Source organism: Giraffa tippelskirchi, chromosome 14 (genome assembly GCF_054371585.1).
Source record: "Giraffa tippelskirchi isolate mGirTip1 chromosome 14, T2T-mGirTip1v1.2.pri, whole genome shotgun sequence".
In the NCBI taxonomy this organism is placed as follows: Eukaryota; Metazoa; Chordata; class Mammalia; order Artiodactyla; family Giraffidae; genus Giraffa; species Giraffa tippelskirchi.
The window spans coordinates 33071238-33086041 of NC_137288.1; the positions used below are offsets into that span (position 1 = coordinate 33071238).

The window sequence follows — 14804 nt, forward strand, 5'->3', positions numbered from 1 at the left end:
AGATGTTGTAAAAAAAAAAAAAAACAGCTGCAGTTCAGTACAACTGCTCTTTTCACACTCAACTCCCTAAAGCTCCTTGTAACCTTCTGTAACTATTGGATGACGCTTTCTCCAGCTTAGCCCTAAATAAAGCACAGTTTAAAAAAAAAAAAAGGCTCTTCCATGGTGGTCTGTGGTTCCTGGAGTTTGGCGGGCAGTGTCTCTTGCCCTAGGGCTGGCCCACTGGAAGTAGCTTTGGTTCTTCCCTGCACGGAGTCAGTCTGCTGCCTAGACCTTCTAGAAAAGGCTCTCTTTACGGACGTGCACCTCTGAAGGTCCCCAGCGCATGCCCATTCCTAGGTTCCCTTGTAGGATTGGCCACAGATCCCACAACCAACAGGAAGAAGGACAAGTGAGAACACCTTCAGCTGGGGTGGGGGGACGTGTTCTGAGGAGCTGAGGAAGGAGACAGTGGAGGCAGGACCTACAGTAAAGGAGGGGGAAGACGCAGCCCCAAACACCCGAGACTTGCCATGGAGCATTTTGTTCTTGGTCTTGCACCTTCCACTGCCCTGACATTTCTCTGGGTGGAGAAGACTGAGGTTCTAGATGATCCGCAGAGGCGGGGCTCTGGTGGGAGGAGCCTGGAGTGCTGCCATCTCTGATTCATGAGAGGGAGGCAGGGAGATGTCCACACCCTGAGTGCCACAGGAGGCTTTCGAGGAAGGTATGGGGTGTGGGGAGGTTCCCAAGGCAGGAGACCCTGAAGTAGGGCCTGGGGGAGGGGAAGTAGAAGGGAGGTCCTCCTGAGGTGAGACCCCAGGTGCACAGCAGCTGTGAACCTTCGTCACACTCTGTCCTGGGACAGCCCTTTCTTGCTAGCCCATCTTGTCCTTGCAGACCTGTCTAGGAATGGGCAGGCCCCACCAAGGGTCTCCATCTCCTCCCCGCACGTGATGAGAGGGGGAGATGGCGGGAGTCCTGGTAGGCACAGGTGTCTGACTGTCTGTCTGTGCCCTCCTGTGAGAGGTGGGGAATGGCTTCAGCTCCCCGTCCTCTGTGTGGGGGGAGTGGTGGGGAGCAGCACCTGGGCCCTGCCTCCCTCCTCGCCTGGCATCTCAGTCCCCAAGCCCCTCTCCCATGCGTCCCATGCTAGCCTGTGGAGATGCTAGCCTGGGGAGAAAGGGCCTTCACTCCTCGGGACCTGGGGGCAGGCCATCAAGCCTTGACTTCAGCGTGGAGATGGTTCTAAGTTGAGACCCTCCCTGTCCTCTGAAATAACCCACACTTAACCTGCCAGTTCTAGGGAGCCTCTAGGGAGCTGGACTTCTTGGAGGAATTCACTGCGAGGGGTAGGTGTCACACTGGGAGTCACGCAACCCTGTGAGGAACGGAAAGGTATTTTCTACGGAATTCTCTGGGTTTTGAGCCTCAGACTATTCAAAACCATGGTTTCTGCTGGACATTTGCAGCTGAAAGCCACTGTGCCTGCCAGAGGATGACAGCTTCAACCACACTGCCTGCTGTCACTCTCTCAGACCCCAGGGAGCCCCACCGGCCTCCCCAGCCCTTCCCCGCTGTGTCCCCTTCTCTCTGACACAGCAAGCCCCTACCTGAGCCAGAGCAGTGGGGCCTCAGGGAACTATCCCTGAGGAGCCGGGCTATGCAGTGGGTCGGCCTCTTTTGCTCTGTTCCAGGCATGGCTGACTGAGAAGAGAGAGGAAAACCCAGGGCCCAGGTGTGAATACGCCAGTTCTAGAAAATAAACCTTTATTTAAAACCACCCACCAAGTGGCTGGGTACACACAGCACATTTAAGAGAGAAGGTAATGTATTAGCCTCTGTGGGGTGGGGGTGGGGGGACGCGGTGGGCACCAGAGGTTCCTTGAAAAGTTGCTGCAAACTCTCAGATCACTTTGCACCTGATTACAGGGAGTTCAGGGGCCCCACAGCCCATCCATCACCCCCTGGTTAAGAACCCCTGATTTGCAGTGTTATTTAAGAAAACCCAAGATATGGTTCTCATTCATTTCTGCTTATATTCTACGGTTTGTGTTCCTCTGGTAGCACAGTCATCCCTCGGAATCTTCAGGGCATGGGTTCCCGGACCCCTACAGATAAAGCAAAGTCTGTGGATGCTCAAAATGGCCCAGTACAGTCGGGCCGCTGTTTTTGTGGGTTCTTCCTCCGTGGATATGGAGGGTTGGCTATATTCTACCTGCAGCGTGTGATTCCTTCACAGCTTCCGTAGTTTTTTAAAAGACTTTTTGTTTATTCTTGTAAACTTTTTATTTCGCGCATAAGGGAAAGTAGAGATACTTGCATAATAACCCCCTGTGCACACAGCACTTAGCTTTAACATACATCAATTCCCTGATTATTTTGAAGAAAATCCCAGTTATCAAGTCATTTCATTGGCAGACACCTGTTTCCCCTCAGTGCTGTCGATGCTGACCTGACATGCTCTGGCCTGTCGGGCAGCTGCACCCTTGCTGTGGGGAGTGTGGGGCCTCCCTGTGGCCTCGCCCAGCCTCACGCACAGGTGGGCACTGGTGCCCCGGCCTCCCTCCAGCCCCTGCCCTGGCAGCACTTTCAAAGGCCTCTCAGGTCTTCGTTCACCCTTCTGTACTCATCTTCTCTCTCACTTTTCTCTTTCCTTCTCTCTCTTTCCCCTTCCTTTCTGTGTGATGTTAATATGAGAAGAGTGTTTAGATGGTAAAGAATCTGCCTGAAATGCAGAAAACCCAGGTTCGATCCCTGGGTCAGGGAGATCCCCTGGAGAAGGGAATGGCAACCCACTCTAGTATTCTTGCCTGGGGAATTCCATGGACAGAGGAGCCTCACGGGCTGCAGTCTGTGGGGTCACAAAGAGTCAGACATGACTGAGCCACTAACACACACACACAGAGTTAATAGCTCCCATCTCTTTTGGGCTTCCTTGAGAGCTCAGTTGGTAAAAAGAATCTGCCTGCAATGCAGGAGACCCCAGTTCTATTCCTGGGTCAGGAAGATCCGCTGGAGAAGGGATAGGCTACCCACTCCAGTTGTCTTGGGCTTCCCTGCAGAGTCAGCTGGTAAAGAATCTGCCTGCAATGCAGGAGACCTGGGTTCAATCCCTGGGGTGGGAAGATGCTCTGGAGAAGGGAAAGTCTACCCACTGCAGTATTCTGGCCTGGAGAATTCCATGGACTGTATAGTCCATGGGGTCACAAAGAGTTGGACACGATTGGGTGACTTTCACTTCACGCTTCATCTCCTTCTGGGTTTCTATAAAGATCCGACATTGTCCCTATTCTGAGCTGTATCCCACCTGCTCCTGCACACAGGGCACTGGTACAGCCACACATGGAATGTCCTAGAGTTTTCCCACCCACACGCGTGCCTCCAAGTCCAGCATCCATCTTCCGTGTTCTGCTGCCCCCAAACCAGGTGAATTTGTAGCTCCTCCTGGCACGAGGTCTGCAGGGCCAGTGTTCGAATTACACTCAGTTGAACCCAAATGGACATTTCCCAGGTGAGTAAGATGGTAAGGGGACATCTGGGCAGCACGGTCATGGCCCCAGCCCTGCCTAAGGTGACAGCACCAGCCTTGGTGTGAGTGCCATTTGTCTCTCTCCCAGAATGGAATTCCCTCAAACCAAAATGATTAGCTAGCATTGATACCTTCCATTGACTATTCCCTCTAGTCAGCCGGCCGTTCAGTTCATGTTGGTCCACTGCCTGCAGGGATGAATGAGTTAAAGAAGGAAGGAAGCACAAACTGCAGGCAACTGAAAGCATGTTCCAAAGAGGTAGGTGTTCTGCAAATGCTTTAAAGGAACAAGAGGACATTTGGAATGAGTGGGTAGCCGACACTCCCTTTCCTTTCAGCTGAGTATCCGTTTGTTACTTTCTAGCTTTCTCTTTCTACTGCCCCTCCTATTTCCCTAAGCTGTCCTCCCTTCTCCCTGTAGGCCCTCCCTTACCCCATCAGTCTCTGGTCTTTAGCTCTCCCAGACCCCAGGCTCCCAGGCCTGGCTAGTGGACGGCCAGCACCCCAGACTCACTCCTCCTTATCAACCCAACTTCTTTTCCCTCACGCTAACCTAGCTCCTCATCTCTTCAGGGAACCCTGAATGTCTCTGTCCTACCTTGTATCTCTGTGGACATCTAACCACGATCTGCCCAGACCAGGAGGAGAGTGGGAGACTGTATGTCAGAGTGAAAAAGGCATGAGCTTTGAAGGGATGCATAGACCTCTAGTGTCATTTTGGAAAGCTGAAAGCTGACCTAACCTCTTTGAACCTCAGTTTCCTTATCTCTGAAATGGGGATACCAATATGCCCCCGCCCCCAAGAGTTGTGAGGAGTAAAGAGGACACAGCCAGACACAACCATGCCCCATCCCAAGGATCCTCTGAGTTGTAAATTCTTGAATAGTACAGATACTCAGAATGAGTAATTGAGGCTCTGAGCCCCTCCTCCTTCCCTTTCCTTAGTTCCATCCTACTGACAATTCACGTCCCAACCAAGTGAACTTGAACTTGGTACCAGGCCACTTCCCATCATTTTCTCTTAAGTTCAGTGAGCCTGTGAGACTTGCAGAGAATTTGTCATATTCAGGTGCACACCTCTCTGTCTCTCACTGCTCACACACCTTCCCAGGGACCCCTATTCACGGATGGTCCTCTGCCCCTTCCTCTCTCTCTGCCCTTTCTTTTCCCCATGAGCCTCCCCAGCACCACTGTGGCTGTCAGTGTCTGCAGGCATCCTCTCCCGGTTCACAGAGCCTCAGGCTGCATGTTAGTTTGGTTTTTGTGCTTAAAAAGTGTTATCTAATTTTTGGAATAGGTAACATGCTATATATTTCAAAATTCAAAAAATACGAAAAAGTGTATGATAAAAAGTCTTCTTTCCACCCCTGAATCCAGTCACCCATTCCTGTCTCCAAAGGCAGCCAGTGTTACCAGATGTCTTGTTTACCTTGGTCTTAGCATGCAGATGTGTGTGCATTGGTGTAAGGAACTCAGTTATCAGTGAGGAGACCCAGAGTCAGGCGGTGCCGTGCCCAGGCCTGAAGCTGACTGGTGGGATTCCCAGGAAGTGAGCCCAGCCTTGGGGTTGCTCAGGACCCCCTGGCGAAGTAGGAGAACCAGGTCCTTTCCAGCACACTCATCAGCTGGGTGCATCCCTTTGAGGCATGAGGGAGCAGTCACTGCTGAAGTGCTTGTCCTGAGCCAGACACTGTGAAGAGCTGCTTAATTATAATCTTATCTGATTCCCTGAGCTCGGTGTTATCGTCCCTGTTTGACAGATGAGGAACCAGGCTCGGAGAGGCTAAGTCCCCGCCGAGATGACCCAGGGTCAGGGTTCCAGCCCAGGGCTGTCTGCAGAGCTGTGCTCTTAGTCTCCGTGTCTTGTCTCCCTCGCTTGTAAATTCTCTGCACAGTTGCTCCGCTCCAACCCTTCTCTCCTGTCTCTCTTTTCTGGTCCCTCCTTCTCACTTTTTTCTCAATAATATTAATTTTACCTTTAGGAAGTGGCATCGCCTCTATTGACATAGGTGCCAGTCCTTTTCTTCCCTTCCCTCCTGGGTTATGTGGGCTGGCCCAGTGCTTGTAAAGGTGAGGGCATGCAGGAGGTGACCCTTCCCACCTGGTGGTGGGGACACAGTGGAGGGAGAGAGAAAAACCCCAAAGGCCTGGTTAGCTTTTATTATTAACAAGGAGAGGAAAGTAAATGGAAATAAATGGAGCATTTATTAACATTTTATGCTGCTACCTGAAGTTCAAAACCCTTTTGAGCTGTGTCAGCTTGGTTTTCCCCAGCACGCTAAACTCTGGATAAAACTATAAGCATGTTGTTAAGATCAATGCAAACCGGTTCACCATCACTCCAAATCAAGGGGAAATTGTGGCCATTTCTGAAGGTGCCCGACTCCACTAACTAAGGCACAAAGATGCCCCTCATCTCCAGACTCTCCACATGAACCATCTTGGCCATTGCCCTTCTCTCCCGCCTTGTCCTGGGGCTCAGCTCTGGGCACCGTGGGCATTAGGGTGGCAGGAAGCCTAGGGCAGCTGGGTGCTGTCCACCCACCTCCCTTCTGCCCCCCCACTCAGGTCCCTCTTGGGGTCCAAAGAGGAGCTTCAGAAGCAAGGCTCCTGTGGGGCATTTTCGCTCTGCACAGGCAGCCCTGGAAACTAACATGAGGGCCACAGAGCAGACCCCACACCTCCACCCTGCTGCACTCCTGCCCTGCTCAGGACCTCAGATCCTGTCATTAGGCCTTTTACTTTGGGTGAGACTAGGGCCTTATTTAGTTCTGCTTTTTTAATGGAAATCACCTTGGGTTGGGAGTTTATTTCTTCCTTTAGCACTCAACCAAGTGCACACATCCAGTGCCCGCTCAGTGCTAAGGACTGAGGGTGGGGTGATGAAGACCACACACAGCCACGTTCCAGGCACAAGGTCAGTGTGTTGTGGGTGTGCTGTCGAATCCCGGAAGTCATCCTGTAAGGTGCTATCAGATGACCAACCAGAGGCTTGGGGAGGTGAATAACTTGCTGCAGATCACACTGCAAGTCACTGCTCTATTTTAGATGGATAACCAACAAGGAAATACAGCATGGTGCATGCAACTCTGCTCAATGTTGTGTGGCAGCCTGGAGGGGAGGGGAGTTTGGGGGAGAATGGATACATGTATATGTACAGCTGAGTCCCCCTGAACAGTTTCAGGCTGTTCACCTGAAACTGTCACAACATTGTTTATTGGCTATACCACAATACAGAAGTTTTAAAAAAAAAAAATCACACTGTAAGCAAGTAGTGGATCCCAGCTTCAAAATCAGCTGCACTGTCCCCTCCCATGGGTTCTCTGGCTGGTAAAGATGGCTGCAGGACAGCCTGGTGAATTGTGCCCTGAAGAGACAATGCCAGAAGCTCAGACTAGTGAGGAGGAGAAACTTGGGCTGAGAGTTGCAGGGTGAGCAGGGGTTAAACAGACCCCGAGGGAGAGGGTTATGGAGGAACAAAGGACCCCAGATATGCTAAAGACGTGCAAGATGCCTCAGGTAAGCGGGGAACATGCTGGGGAAGACACAGGGCCTTGTCTAAAAAGAAGCCATTACTGAGACCAGGCAGTGTCCTGGCTGCTTCACTGACACCATCCCAGTTAACCTTCCCAACCAGCCGACACCCTGTTTTACAGACAGGCTAAAGTGATGTGCTGCAAGTCACCTGGTTTGACAGAGCTGGGGTTTGAGCCCAGTCCCAGTTAGCAGGTTCCAGGCTTATAATCACCATATGACTTTGGAGGGGGCTACCTTTCCAAGGCACAAGTATAAGAAGTCTTCACTCAGAAGCCTCTGACTGGCTGTATTTCTAAGCCTCAAACAAAGACAGGCAGCCTAACCACAGGGCAGAGAAGTGGAGACAGGACCTGCCTGGAAAATCTCAGACCTCCGTGTTAGTTTCTTCCTTTGCAAAGTGAGGTATCCTGGGTGGGTCTCAAGGATTCGGCCCAGCCCCTTTGTGTCCAGAGCTCTCTGCTAAGTGCTGGGAGGGGAAAGAAGGGGTGTAGAGGAGGGAAGCCTTGAATGCCTTCAGTCAAGGTCTCAACATGAGAAGCACCTGGATGAGATGACTTCACAGGGACAAGCAGGGTTTTAGCCACCACTCTCCCCTGCTCTCAACTGGGCAGAGGACCCCTGCTATCCTGTCCTGAGAGCTGGGTGACCTGACGATGCCTCTGGGTCTGCAGCATCCCCTTTAATCAAGAACTACTTGAGAGCATTTTGTACTTGTAGCATTGAACTCAGTGTCTGGCACATAGTCGGTGCTCAATGATGTTTGCTGAATGAACGAGAAGAGGTGTGGAGTGGGGGAGCTGCCTCCCACGAGCCCTCCCAAAGCACCCCACACCTGTGTCTTCTTGGCAAGGCCCCTGTGCCTCAGCTTCCCCAACTCTGACCAGGAATCACAAGGAAGCCTGGTGGTTCTGGTCTTCTTAGTACCCGGGGAGCTCTGGAGATGACAGGGACCCTCCTGGGATTCTGGTCCTATTGGGGCCCTCAGAGATGGCTTATGGACACAGATTCTCCTGTTTTCCCAAGTTTCTGCCCGCTCAGATTCTCCCGCCCTTGGTTCAGGTTCTGTTTGCTTCAGGAGTCTCCAGCTCAAACTAAACACTTATTTCCTGACCTCCTGTTGCCCTCAGGTTGGAGACACTTCACTGGCCCTTGATTACACTGTTCTGTGTTGCTCTGAGTCTATAGCTCCCTCTCCAGCTGAAGGTCCTGAGGACAATAATTTTCTCCTTTTCCAGCCTGTCTCCTAGCACTGGGACCATCAAAGAGGGTAGTGGGAACATGGCAGAAGACTAAGGATTTAAATGGCATGTAGCTGTACCCCAACGTTCACTGCAGCACTGTTTACAATAGCTAGGACTTGGGAGCAACATAAGATGTCCATCAGATGAATGGATAAAGAAACTGTGGTACATATACACAATGGAATATTACTCAGCCATAAAAAGGAATGCATTTGAGTCAATGCTAATAAGGTGGATGAACCTACAGCCTCTTATACAGAGTGAAGTAAGTCAGAAAAAAAACAAATATCATATATTAATGCATATATATGAAATCTAGAAAGATAGTACTGATGAACATATTTACAGGGCAACAATGGAGATGCAGACATAGAGAACAGACTTATGGACATGAGCAGCAGGGAAGAAGGAGAGGGTGGGATGAATAGATATAGTAACATGAAAACATATACCCTGCCATATGTAAAATAGATAACCAATGGGAAATTTCTTTATGACTCAGGGAACTCTAGCTGGGGCTCTGTACCAACCTAGAGTGGTGGGAGGGGCTTGGAGGGGGTTAAAGAGGGAGGGGACACATGTATACCTGTGGCTGACTCATGATGATGTATGGCAGAGGCCAACACAATTTTCTGAAGCAATTTTCCTTCAATTAAAAATAAGTAAGTTTGACAAAGAATTAATCTCCAAAATATACAAGCAGCTCATGCAGCTCAATACCAGAAAAATGAACAACCTAATCAAAAAGTGGGCAAAAGACCCAAACAGACCTTTCTCCAAAGAAGACATACAGATGGCTAATAAACACATGAAAAGATGCTCAACACTCATTATTAGAGAAATGCAAATCAAAACCACAATGAGGTATCATTTCACGCCGGTCAGAATGGCCATCATCAAAAAGTCTACAAACAATAAATGCTGGAGAGGGTGTAGAGAAAAGGAAAACTTCTTACACTGTTGGTGGAAAAGCACACTAGTACAGCCACTATGGAGAACAGTGTGAAGACTCCTTAAAAAACTGGTAATAGAACTGCCATATGACCCAGCAATCCCACTACTGGGCATATACACCAAGGAAATCAGAACTGAAAGAGACACATGTACCCCAATGTTCACTGCAGCACTATTTACAATAGCTAGGATATGGAAGCAACCTAGATGTCCATCGACAGATGAATAGGTAAGGAAGTTGTAGTACATATACACGATGGAATATTACTCAGCTATAAAAAGGAATGCATTTGAGTCAGTTCTAGTGAACCTGGAGCCTATTATACAGAGTGAAGTAAGTCAGAAAGAGAAAGACATATATTGTATATTAACACACATATATGTAATTTAGAAAGACAAAACCGATGATCCTATATGCAGGGCAGCAAAGGAGACACAGATGTAAAAAACAGACCTTTGGATGTGGGATGATTTGAGAGACTAGCATTGAGACATATACATTACCACATGTAAAACAGATGACCAGTGAGAGTTCAGTGCATGAAGCAGGGTACCCAAAGCCGGTGCTCTGGGACAACCCAGAGGGATGGGGTGGGGAGGGAAGTGGGAGGGGGGTTCAGGATGGGGGAACATAGGCATACCTATGGCTGATTAATATTGATATATGGTGAAAACCATCACAATATTATAAAGTAATTATCTTCCAATTAAAATAAATTAATTTAAAAACAAACAAAAAGTAAGTTTGGAAAAAAAGAAAAAACAGTGGCATGTGGCCATTGATTGCTGAAACTCCTCGGTCAAGGATAGATGAGAAATGGTATTTTCATAGTCTCAGGTAATGCCCTTCCTGATTCACACACAAGATACTTACAAGTTATACAGGAAAGGAAGCGACTTTACAGTGGAGAAACCCAGCAGACATCATCTTAACCTGGTGATCAAAGTTAATATCACCTGGAATGAAATAGCTATCACGGGCCTCCCAGTGTGATTACTGAGAATAACGCAACATCATTTAATTCTTGCTGAAATGCAGACCTGAATTTGGTCACAAGAAAGCAAACCAGTCCAAATTGGGGACATCCTACAATATAAGTAGTTTGTACTCATCTAAAGAGACAGACACACAGACACAACTGAGCGACTTCACTTTCACTTTTCACTTTCATGCACTGGAGAAGGAAATGGCAACCCACTCCAATATTCTTGCCTGGAGAATCCCAGGGACGAAGGAGCCTGGTGGGCTGCCGTCTGTGGGGTCGCACAGAGTTGGACACGACTGAAGCGACTTAGCAGCAGCAGCAGCAGCAAAGAGACATGACAACTAAATGCAACTCATGATCATAGACTGGATCCTGGCTAGATTTTATTTTCCTTTTGTCAGAAAGATATTTGAGGAAAGGAAACTTAAAAAATTAAAAAAAAAAAAAAGGAAAATTGGCATAATTTAAATCTGGTCTGCAGATTAGAAAATAGTGCTCTATTTATGTTACTTTCTTGATTTCAATCATTGTCCTGTGGGTATGGAAGAGAATGTCCTTGTTTTTAAGAAATACATGCTGAATTATTAGGGGAAGGAAGAGTAGTTGGTCTGCAATTTACTCTCCAATATTTCAGAAGAAAAGTAATAATACATGTGAGAGATATATGCATTATATATGTGTGAGATAGAGTGAATCTGAGTTAAAAATGTTAACCCTGGGGGATATGGGTGAAGGGTGTTCATGTACAGGAATTCTTTGTATTATTTCTAAAACTTTTCTGTAGGTCTGACTTCAAAATAAAATGTTTGAAAAAAAAATGTGGGCAGTTGACTATCAGCTGGGTCATCCTGAGAGCTGTCAGCCATCTAGACTGGGTGCTGCAGGGACCACCCCCCGCCCCATCCCTTACCGGTTACCCTTCCTCCCCTGGGAATCTGAGAGGACAAACCCTCCAACATGGATGTGAGCAGCGCGTGTCATGGGCGGTGAGATGGGACCACCGTGGTTTCTGCTACCCCATCCTGGCTCCTGGGGGTGCCTATTCCCACCCCCATCCTCAGGAACAGCCTGATTAGCAAAGCAAGAAACACAACATCTTTAGTTCTGAAGAGAGAAGGGACAGATTTGAAAATCCTAGAGGTGGAGAGTGGAGATGGGAGGGGAGAAGGAAGGGCTGTGGGCAGCCCGCAGGTGTGCCTGATGGAGGTGCGTGGACCACAGCTCCAGGGTCCCTGCTCCGGAACCGTTCTTGACTCAGTCTGCTCTGGACCGTCCTCAAGGCCGGGGTCCAATTCTGCACAAGGGTATGAGGTGGTGATGAGAGCACAATCCCAACTCCAGGGGAGGCAGCCCAGGCTGTGGAGAGAGATGGAGGTAAACAGCATTCTGAAACGGGCAGGTGTGCAGTGGGCTGCCCTCCTGGAGGCCGAGAAGAGGGCTGGGAGCACTGTCTGGGGTGGTGGCGGGTGCAGGTAAGCGCCGGGTATGGAGCGGGCTGGGCTAGCTTTGCCTGGTTGTCATGGAAGCGCCAGGTCTCCATGCTTCAGAGGGCCCATCGCCCCTTACCAGCCATCAGATAAATGATAAAACACCTGATGTTTAGGACGTGCTTCACAGTTGTTCATCCAGCAGATGCCCGAGCATCCTTTCACTGTACCCCCACGTCATCTGTGAGCCGGCTGTGCAGGTGTGCGCTGTCTACATCTAGCAAGTCAGGCACTGAGTTTGCACAGGTGAAGGAAACTGCACGTGTCACACAGTTATGGCTGCAGAGCCAAAACCTGAACCCCAGCCTCTGGAGGAGGCCTAGGTAAACTGGAAGCTGTTACTGTGTATTGGAATCTCAGCAGGTCTCTCTCCACTGGGCCCTGCTGCTCTCCAAGCTTAAACACCAGAACTAGCCTCCAAGGCTGTCCATGAGCTTCCTGATCTTGGGGTCTCTGTCTCCATGCCTTTGACACTCTTCCTTGGTCCAGGGCATCTTCCTTTCTTCCTTCCAGCCCTTGCCCAGCAATTAAATCTTATATTCTGGGAAATTCTGATGAAGTCCGCATCCCAGGGGCTGCCGTTCAGGCCTCTGGGCCTGTACTGACCTCTGGGTGCGTTAACTGCAGCTCGACATAGTTCCCAGGTGCTGCTGGGACCACACCATTGGACTTTTGTCTGTTACCTAGTGGTCATTCCAAAGATGCTTCTAGGTTTCCTGAAGACCCGTGATTCCTAAATTCTTTGGATTGCAGATTCCTTTGAGAATCTGATGAAAACTGTGAATCCTCTGGTCCAGTTAGGCATCCAGGTGAGGAGGGGGGTGAGGCAGGTGATGAGAGCACTGTGGGCAGGGGAACTCTCTAGCCAGCCTGATGCTTCTGGAAGGGATTTCAGATCATAGGGAGAGAGCTTTCATGTTTCATAGAGCCTCATCCCAACACCTCTCCTTGGACAGGACAGAACAGAAGGTGAATGGATTTCTGGCTGAATCTCTCTGTTCAAAGGCTCAGCCCGGAGATCTTGGGGAGGCGCCCCCAGCCAGGTCCTCCCCTGCTGTGGCCGCATGTGGTTGGGGAAGAAGCCAGTGGAGATGCGAGAGAAGTTCAGCGTGGGGGTCACGCTCCCTAGTCCCTTCTCAGACTCATTGCTACTCAACATTTTTTTCCCCCTCCAAGTCAGTAAATCTTCTGTTATTCTCCAAGTTGATATAGTAAGCTGTGTCATTTTGAGAAGAAATACATAATGGTATATTAGAGGAAGCATGGATCTCCTCATTCATGTTTAGAAAAAATTTATTACAATGTAAGAAAGTCTGAATAGCATGGATTTATTATAATGATTTAACACTTCTGCACTTGAGTTAAAAATGCCCCTCCATAAATAACTGTCCCTGGAAAACACAGCAAATTTACACAGTTTACCGTTCCTCAGTGTTATATAAATCCAACAAGCTTAAATCACTTCCAGCTGGGAGGGGAACGCCACCAACCCGGGCTGGGGTTCATCCTGTCTCGACCGGCAGCCACAAGAGGTGGGGGAGTGACTTCCTTTCCTCTAGCCACTCATCCCAGCACCAGACAGGTCACTGCAGAACCTGGTGGTGCTGGTGTAGGCGCTCAGTCACGTCTGACTCTTTGCGACCCATGGACTGTAGCCCGCCAGGCTCCTCTGTCAATGGGATTCTCCAGGCAAGAATACTGGAGTGGTTTGCCGTTTCCTCCTACAGGGGATCTTCCTGACCCAGGGATTGAACCTGTGTCTCTTACATCACCCGCATTGGCAGGCGGCCTCTTTACCACTAGCGCCACTTAGGAAGTGGCTAAAATACGGGGAAGAGAAGGACAAAGTTTACCACTGCTGCGCGTGTGCAGCCCAGTGGGCCTCAGGCCTCTTGGGCAGCCCAGGCCATGGCTGTGGTCTCTGTGGCAGTGCCAGCCACATGCCAGCCATGGTCGGCAGCTGTGGATTGTGGAGGAAGGGTGGGAGAGGCCAGCGCCAACGCCCTGTCCAGATCTCAGATGAGGACTGGGCTTCGAGCCAGCCACCTCTTCGACTTCTCACAAATCCAACACAGCTGTTCCCTCCTCGGCCTCCCGGTTCTTTCTCTTCCAAGGAGCCCCCTCTCAGAGCCTCCTTGGGCTCCGCTGGACACCCTGCCTGTCCTACATTCACGGACACTTTGGCCTGATCGTCTGGCTTTCCCTGGGGCTGGTTTCCAGGGCTAGGTCAGCACGCCAGGCACCAAACTTGTAAGGTAGGGATGGCATCTCCATTTTTACAAATAATCCTGTAAATTATCACGTGGGAAGCTCAGTGGGTATAAGTAACTTACTTAAATGTATATAGCTCACAAGCGGTCACTGTAAGCTGCATTTAGACACTTAACATTCCAATAGGTGGATAAGCAGTACACAAAACAATACAACACAGCTGGAAGGTGGCCTGTAACAGAAGCTCTACAGGCACAGTTGGAGCGGAAAGGAGTTGATACTGTTGCAGGGGGTGAGGAGTCAGGAAAACATGGCGGCAGAGACCGCCGAGGCTGGTCTGGAAAGATTCATCGGAAAGGGAGGGGCTCGGAAGTCACACAGGCAGGAAAAAGCAGTGTGTCTTCGGGAGATGCCCAAAGGTGGTGGGTGGCAAGGGGAGCAGAATGCAGGGAGGGAGGGCAGGTGGAAAGGAATGCGGGTGAGATGCCGAGAACCTGGGGTGTCTCTTTCAGGGGTGTGCTCCTTGACCCACAAGCACTGCAGAGTCCTTTGGACTTGAGGCAGGGAAGTTACAAATGTCAGATTTCTTTTGGAGAGAAAAGGCTTGTCAGTGTGGGTGTGTAGTGGCGGCATCCTAGGCCCCACTCTCCCTCGTGAGAGTTGCGAGCAGCCTGGAACAGTGCCAAGAGGGCTGGACTTTGGAAACAGCTCTGTTTCACGTCTTCCCTCCCTTCCTCCCTCCCTCCCACGCCCCTTCCCTATCCATCTACCTGAGAAATAAGGACTGAGAGCCTGTAGTGTGCCAGCAGCCACGCTGAGCTCTGGGGAGTCACTGATGAATGAGACTGATGTCCTAGTCTGGCCGTCATGGGGCCTT

The 14804-nt window shown here is 49.9% G+C and overlaps 1 long non-coding RNA gene across 1 annotated transcript; it reads right to left on the reverse strand.

Moving 5' to 3' along the window:
• Nucleotides 1-10595: 10595 nt before the first annotated feature.
• LOC145534578 (uncharacterized) lies at nt 10596-14768 on the reverse strand. The gene is made up of 2 exons (XR_014074770.1): nt 14698-14768; nt 10596-12932 (listed from the first exon to the last, which is right to left on the reverse strand). It is a non-coding gene; the product is annotated as an uncharacterized LOC145534578 (long non-coding RNA).
• Nucleotides 14769-14804: the final 36 nt, after the last annotated feature.